General features: G+C 38.9%; 1 long non-coding RNA gene across 1 annotated transcript; it reads left to right on the top strand.

Moving 5' to 3' along the window:
* Nucleotides 1-554: 554 nt before the first annotated feature.
* On the top strand, nucleotides 555-3,016 carry LOC139373679 (uncharacterized). Its single transcript, XR_011627598.1, has 3 exons — nucleotides 555-890; nucleotides 2,583-2,722; nucleotides 2,838-3,016. It is a non-coding gene; the product is annotated as an uncharacterized lncRNA (long non-coding RNA).
* Nucleotides 3,017-8,512: the final 5,496 nt, after the last annotated feature.

Below are 8,512 nucleotides of genomic sequence, written 5' to 3'. Positions count from 1 at the left end.
CCCCACCACCACAGAATTCACTGAGCTAGGCTGAAACACCTGCATTTTGGAGCTGCCTTGCTCAAGAAAACAAAAAAAGAGACCATGTTTGTATGCAGCTTTATTACATCAAGGATATGTAATATATTTTTTACATTGTTTGCAAACCCTATATGTGACACGTATTAATGCCAAAATAACATGCAAAACAGGAAAGCCCCCCCCCCCCCCCCCACACAAAAAAAAAAAAAAAACTGCCCTGAATGACAGGTCGCCACTGCAACTAGCCTACAGAAAACTCCTTCCATCAAAGATGAAAGGAATGAACTATTATTGCTTTCCTTTAAAACTAGTCAGAAAATGATTGCCATCAAAGAGGGAATGAAGGATGCAATTTATATTAGTATTCAACTGATATTCCAAACTTTCTTTTCATTGTTTCTCCATCAAGGAGTAGCAGTGTAGGCTGGGTCTAAAAGAGGGAGGGGTGGAGGGAGGTTAGGAAGGGGAGGAGACTGAGGTTCGAGAGAAACGAAAGTCAAACTATGATCCTTTCTCAATTGTATACTCCTCGAGTCATCTCTCCTGTCTCCTCGTCTCCTTCTCCAAACCCATATGAGGAGAAAGTCAGAAGGGAGAGAGACCTATAACTTACTCATCCAATGGGTTTTGAGAAGGAGACGGTGAGTGGGGAGAGAGGACGCGAGGAGTATGCAATTGAGCATCTCCTTATCACTAGGGTGCGGCAAGAGACGGGATGGGATAGACCGTAAACAACTTTTGTCAAATTGAAGTCGAACGATTTGATCCCCAGTCATCTCTAGCCTACTCATCAGGGGAGTCTAACCAACAGTCCAACGAACCAGTTGCATTTGATCTACAATCTTTAAGTCAACTATGGTTTTAACAGCGTGAGTATACCTTCTTTCTGCTACTTGCTTGCTTCTTCTACTCTGAGTTGCAGTTTTCTACTAAAAGGTAACAGAAATGTGTAGCTTTATTGATGTAGCTTTATTCACAGTTAGGTCTTGCCTAGTAGTGAACAGTCAGATATGTAGCCAGAGTGGTATTTTTTTCAAAACTCTTAGTACAAAAGTCTTAACTGATAACACTTGTGATGCCCACTTTCTGAAGTTCAGAACCTTTGATTGAGCATTCATTGGAGTTGAACACATCTTTCACCCCTGAATCATTCATGCAAAATCCAAGTTTCTCATTAAAAACATTTTGTTTAGTCATCAATACATCAGATAATAAGGTGGTTGCTTACATTTATCCTATTTCACACATGTACAAGTGTGTTTTATACACATGTGAATTTTTTGTTGTTGTTGCTTATTCTCCTCAGAGAGTGCTGTAACAGCCAGAGATAAACCATTATTGATGCTGGAGCTATTAGGGTCAAATGCCTTGCTCAAGGGCACATTGACAGATTTTTCACCTATTTGGCTTGGAGATTTGAACCAGCAACCTTTAAGTTACTGGCCCGATACTCTTAACCACTAAGCTACCAGTAAAAATATAATAGTGTAGCTTGGTTATGTACATTGTACACAATCATTTCAAATGGTAGCACTTTCCAATTTGCCTTGGCCTTTTGAAGCACACTGGCTGATGGAGAAGGATGCTGCAGTATTTACAGCCATATCCATATATGATTTGGTTTGACCTTTCAACCCATTGTTCTCAATTGATACATTTATGATGTAAAAATATATCATTTTACAGTGGCTAGGGAAGGTCTACATACTCCTTGCGCAGCCTTCACATTTTGCTGCCTGGAATGTGTAACCCATGGTTAGGTTTTCAGAAGACTATGGCAAGTTTTCCTCTAACCTTTTACCTCTTTAACCGCCTACAAATGTCTGTACTGAATGAAATATGACCACTACCTTTTTAAAACCATGTCTATCTTTATTATTCCCCAAACACAATTCAACACAATCACGCATTGCTTTTTTGTCTTGTAATCATTTTAAGCATCTTTTAACACAGGCTTAACACCTAACAAACACGTTGTACTTTATTAAACACTTTAAACATATGCCAGCACTAATGTCTTGCATTACACCTGGGAAGAAAACAATTCAATTTGCTCAACTTGCCATTGAGTCAACCATTGGCTCAATTTACCTCAAAGGCAAACATTTTGAGTATATTAGCCCACACAGCTACAAGGATGCACTTTCATGCTAGGTTTAGGACCTCATATTTATGCTTATGGAGTCCCCAAATGATGTACAGAACAATCTTAAAATTATATACTTTAGTTTAGATACAAGCATCATGACACCTCTAACGCAATCAATTAATTTGTCTTTGTGAAAATCCGTTTTTTGGACCTAACTTGCTTTCCACTGTTTCCAGAGGCTTCTTCCTTCACAGACTCCATGAAACGATAACCTCTTCTTAAATATTTGGTCAAATTAATTCAATTTGTATATGGTTTCCTAGAAACAAGTGTGGCTCAATTTACCTCTTTCGCTCAACTTACCCCACTCTCTCCTACCACATGCTTGCAAAAATTGCACCAATGTGATTGAAAGAAATCTTTTCAACACTGTTTCATTTCAAGTTAAAGCAACTGTTCTCTTTCTCACCAGGCACTGGTTCACGTTAAGTGTTGGTCAATATGCCTTTACAATGGGAGCAGCAACAGTCTCCACGCCTGCTCTGTTGGGTCTGGGGGTAATAGCTGCTGTCACAGTTGGCTACTATTACGTCTACAAAACTGGTCATGAGAGTAAGTCATCCTTCTTCTATTTTTGTGTACGTGTGATTATGGCAAAAATAGGGGTTGGACTCTCGCTCTCGATGGCTCTGCCCAGTCTGAAATAGTACTGCTTCTGTTGTTATAGAAGAAAAGGGTAACCAGAAGAACGCATGATGTGACCCCGCCCCCTGCTGGAGGATTCAGACATCACAGCAGAACTCCACAACGCTAGATAATCATAGTTTGTGTGTTTCAAGGTGTTGTTGTGTTGAGAACATGGAACTGTGTTAAAAATTAAATATGCAGTTGCATTTTCACATGTGATTATTATGATTCCTTTTACTAAATACAGCTACATTTCCCAAACAACTATTTAGGGCTGTAAACACAATGTCTACTTAGATACAAATAATGGAATTGAACATAAGTATGGATTAATACATATCATTTAGTTTGATAAATAAATAGGCACGTTTTACTTATTTCTACAAATGATAAATGAAAAACATTAATTCAACAGCTTGAGTGTATGGAAGCACAAAACAAGGGTAATACATTATATCTGGTTCATTGACGTGAACTCAGCCTCTCTTCTAGTTACATCACAATGTATTACCTGGTGAAACTATAACTAGTGTCGTGTCTTTGGCATCATTCAACTGAAGACTTATTTTTATCAAATAAATTCTCTGTAATTATTACGTGATTAAACTAACTAATCATGTAACTGTGATTAACTAGGTAGTCGGGGGAACCAAGGAAAATATTCAGATTACAAAGTTCGAATTTTCCTAATATAACTTTCAGATATTTTAATATCTGATCAATTAGTCTTCTAATGAATGAATTATTCTTTACCTCAAGTTAGTCTCATTCCAAACGTCGTAAATTGTTGGTTATCTGCATGAACACAGTCTTTACTATGAGTCATCCATACATCAATTGTCTTAAATAATGTATTTACTAACTAAATAATCACAGAAATGTATAAACAAACAAACAGATATAGTTACAAGGAAATGATAGCGGAGTTTCCCTAGTGGGATAAACCGGTATCGCGGATTGGTGGACAAAAGGGAAGTGGGGGTCGACCGAGATAAAAGACACTACAAAGTTGATTATCATAACAATTGAAATGCTAATCCTTTACACATGAATGCTCACTCATTCGGGAATAATTGCAATCAATATATATATTTACGCTCAGTGTGTCGTTGTGATCTCTGTTAAGAAGCTAGTTTCTGTTGGATTGGTTGTCCGCCCTCTCGCTCTCTGCGGTGGTTAGAATGGCTAGTTCAGAGTAACATTCAGCAATGTTGTTATAGAATAGATGTTTCGGCGGTTGTCAGTCTTCTTTAGCCTTAGCCCTCTCGTGGTTATCGAGGTAAGCTGGTCTCTACTCAAACCTTAGCCCTCTCGTAATTGAGAGAAGCATGGTCTCTAGATAAATTCCCATGGTGGGGGTTATATTCAGAAGGGCAGAAAAAGGCTGTCCCATGACACCAGATCAATGTCTGTACTCATGGGGAGGGCCAATGACTTAGTTAACTTTAAAGGGAATTGGGTTCCCTTTCATTAAACAGTTTCAAATCACATTACATAAGTTCACAAATAGTTTAATCTTTACTCATTCATTTTACACAACAATTAGATGCAAGCCTCATAACTGAGACTCTCGTATAAACAGGGTTATGGTAATGTGGCTGTATTGTCTCTCATGAGTTTCACAAACATTAAACGAATTGGACCGGTCATAGCTGGATTCTTCCCCGACCGTGTACACCTTCTCCAAAACATGTACATTGTTCAGTCCTCAAGTTCTATGTTGTGGAAGAAATTCCTTTGTTCTCCCTATAAAAACACACTCTCTCTCTATACTGTCTGGCCATGAGGAAGAATCTCCTCCAGGAACTTACGACCTGAGATAACAGCAGCCTGGGTGTAGGGGAGAGAGAGAGAGAGGGATGGTGCTCGCTGTACCCAAAGAGGGCAATGTCATGACACTAGGGAGGAGCTACCCATCAGATTAGGTGTACGATTCACTTTGACTTTCACCTCTGCAGGCCGTCATTGTAAGTAAGACTTTGTTCTTAACTAGTTAAATATAGGTTAAATAAACACATTTAAATAGAACAGAGATAGAGGGCACCTAACCTGACACTGGACAAGAGAGCACCTGTATTCGAAACCTTTATAGACATATTCATTTAAAAGGAAATACTCAGGCAAGATGGTCCAAGCATTCTCAGTGTAGCTACTGTAAAATCCGGTTGGTTTCACGTAGAACCTTTTACACAGAGAGTTCTACATGGAACCCAAAAGAGTTCGACCTGGAACCAAAAAGGGTTCAGGAAAAGAAGAATTACATGAAATGTACTGTCTATCACTTATCTGATATTCTGAAATATGGTAAATGGCCATTGCAACAAAAACAAGGAAAAAAAAGTTAAACATTATCTGAAAGTAGACTGTTAGATAAAAACAGTTACTGAAAAAAATACAATGCATTTCTCTAGTTTGCTATAGCTACTGTTATCTGAATTACCACTGTTCATATTTAATCTTGTTTCTTTTTTTCCCCTTTACCTGTGAAAGACCTTGGGACTAAATATATATCTTGTATGTTATTTGTTTCCATTTGGTAATTAACCTGTTAGAGCTCTAGGGGCGCTATTTCATTTTTGGATAAAAAACGTTCCCGTTTTAAGCGCGATATTTTGTCACGAAAAGATGCTCGACTATGCACACAGTTTTGGAAAGAAAACACTCTGAAGTTTCAGAATCTGCAAAGATTTTGTCTGTAAGTGCCCCAGAACTCATTCTACAGGCGAAACCAAGATGATGCATCACCCAGGAATTAGCAGAATTTCTGAAGCTCTGTTTTCCATTCTCTCCTTATATGGCTGTGATTGCGCAACGAATGAGCCTACACTTTCTGTCGTTCGCCCAAGGTCTTAGCAGCATTGTGACGTATTTGTAGGCATATCATTGGAAGATTGACCATAAGAGACTACATTTTCCAAGTGTCCGCCTGGTGTCCTGCGTCGAATTCGGTGCGCAATTGCCAGCTGCTTCTACTTTACCATTTGATTCAGGGGAGAAAGCATGTGTCCAAGAACGATGTATCAATGAAGAGATATGTGAAAAACACCTTGATGATTGATTCTAAACAACGTTTGCCATGTTTTCAGTCGATATTATGGAGTTAATTTGGAAAAAAGTTCGCGTTTTGAGGACTGAATTTTCGGATTTTTTTTGGTAGCCAAATGTGATGTATAAAACGGAGCTATTTCTAATACACAAGGAATCTTTTTGGAAAAACTGAGCATCTGCTATCTAACTGAGAGTATCCTCATTGAAAACATCAGAAGTTCTTCAAAGGTAAATGATTTTATTTGAAGGCTTTTATGTTTTTGTTAATGTTGCGTGCTGGATGCTAACGCTAATGCTAACGCTAAATGCTAACGCTAGCTAGCTACTTTTACACAAATGATTGTTTTCCTATGGTTGAGAAGCATATTTTGAAAATCTGAGATGACAGTGTTGTTTACAAAAGGCTAAGCTTGAGAGATGGCATATTTACTTCATTTCATTTGCGATTTTCATAAATAGTTAACGTTGTGTTATGCTAATGAGCTTGCTGATAGATTTACACAATCCTGGATACAGGGGTTTTTTCATAGCTAAACGTGACGCAGAAAACGGAGCGATTTGTCCTAAACAAATAATCTTTCAGGAAAAACTGAACATTTGCTATCTGAGAGTCTCCTCATTGAAAACATCAGAAGTTCTTCAAAGGTAAATGATTTTATTTGAATGCTTTTCTGTTTTTTTGTGTAAATGTTGCCAGCTGAATGCTAATGCTAAATGCTACGTTAGCCATCAATACTGTTACACAAATGCTTGTTTTGCAATGGTTGAGAAGCATATTTTGAAAATCTGAGATGACAGTGTTGTTAACAAAAGGCTAAGCTTGAGAGCTAGCATATTTATTTCATTTCATTTGCGATTTTCATGAATAGTTAACGTTGCGTTATGGTAATGAGCTTGAGTCTGTATTCACGATCCCGGATCCGGGATGGGGAGATCAGAATTTTAGTAACCAAACGTGTTATTTTGGATTTTGTTTATTTTAGATTCTTCAAAGTAGCCTTTGCCTTGATAGCTTTGCACACTCTTGGCATTCTCTCAACCAGCTTCACCAGTCTTAAAGGAGTTCCCACATATGCTGAGCACTTGTTGGCAGCTTTTCCTTCACTCAGCGGTCCAACTCATCCCAAACCATCTCAATTGGGTTGAGGTAAGGGGATTGTGAGGGCCAGGTCATCTGATGCAGCACTCCATCACTCTCCTTTGTCAAATAGCCCTTACATGCTGGTTAAGTGTGCCTTGAATTCAAACCCAAAAAATTGGTGTCAACATCAAAGCACCTCCATGCTTCATTGTGGGAACTGCCCATGCGGAGATCATCCGTTCACCTATTCTGCGTCTCAAAAAGACATGGGGGTTGGAACCAAAAATGGCACATTTGGACTGATCAGACCAAAGGACAGATCTCCACCGTTCTGATGTCCATTGCTCGTGTTTCTTGGCCCAATCAAGTCTCCTCTTATTATTGGTGTCCTTTAGTAGTGGTTTCTTTGCAACAATTCGACCATCAAGGCCTGACTCAGTATCCTCTGAACAGTTGATGTGTCTGTTACCTTAACTCTGAAGCATTTATTAGGGCTGCAATCTGAGGTGCAGTTAACTCTAATGAACTTATCCTCTGCAGCAGAGGTAACTCTGTCTTCCTTTCCTGTGGTGGTCCTCATGAGAGGCAGTTTCATCATAGCACTTGATAGTTTTTGCAACTGCACAAGTTCTTAATTTTCCGGCTTGACTGACCATGTCTCAAAGGAATGATGGACTGTCATTTCTTTGCTTATTTGAACTGTTCTTGCCAGAATATGGACTTTGGTCTTTTACCAAATAGGGCTCTCTTCTGTTTACCATCCATACCTTGTCACAACACAACTGATTAGCTCAAATACATTAAGGAAAGAAATTCCACAAATTTACTTTGAACAAGGCACACCTGTTAATTGAAATGCATTCCAGGTGACTACCCCATGAAGCTGGTTGAGAGAATGCCAAGAGTGTGCGAAGCTGTCAAGGCAATGGGTGGCTATTTTGAAGAATATAATGTTTTTGGGTTACTACTTGATTCAATGTGCTATTTCATTGTTTTGATGTCTTCACTATTCTACAACATAGAAAAAGGTAAAAAATAAAAACCCTTGAATGTTTAGGTGTCAACTTTTGACTGGTTCTACATTTTTCAGCTGTGATGTTTCACAAGTTCCTCCACTAAACTACTTCTCCCGCTGGTCAATTGACTATGGCTGCCCATCCGGCCAGGACCACAGCCACCTCCACCCATTTTACCTCATGATGACATCCCCAAACACCAATTTGGCTTCCAATCCTCAGATTATGCCTCAGACTCATGCCCCCAAACTAGCTCTGGACCTAGCTTCTCCCTGCACTTACAGCTCCCCAACAGACCAGCATTATCTACCAAACAAGCCTGAACAAAGAGACGAGAGTATGAGGAAGAAAAACCAAAACATTCCCAGAACATCTAATAAAGAGTGCAAAGCATCCTCATACTTTCTTGACAGCTCCACCTAAGCAAATTATATGAACTCAGCTAAAAAAGAAACGCCCTCTCACTGTCAACTGCGTTTATTTTCAGCAAACTTAACATGTGTACATATTTGTATGAACATAACAAGATTCAACAACTGAGACATAAACTGAACAAGTTCCACAGACATG

Source organism: Oncorhynchus clarkii, chromosome 18 (assembly GCF_045791955.1).
Source record: "Oncorhynchus clarkii lewisi isolate Uvic-CL-2024 chromosome 18, UVic_Ocla_1.0, whole genome shotgun sequence".
Taxonomy (NCBI): domain Eukaryota; kingdom Metazoa; phylum Chordata; class Actinopteri; order Salmoniformes; family Salmonidae; genus Oncorhynchus; species Oncorhynchus clarkii.
This window is presented reverse-complemented; position numbering and strand designations above follow the sequence as displayed.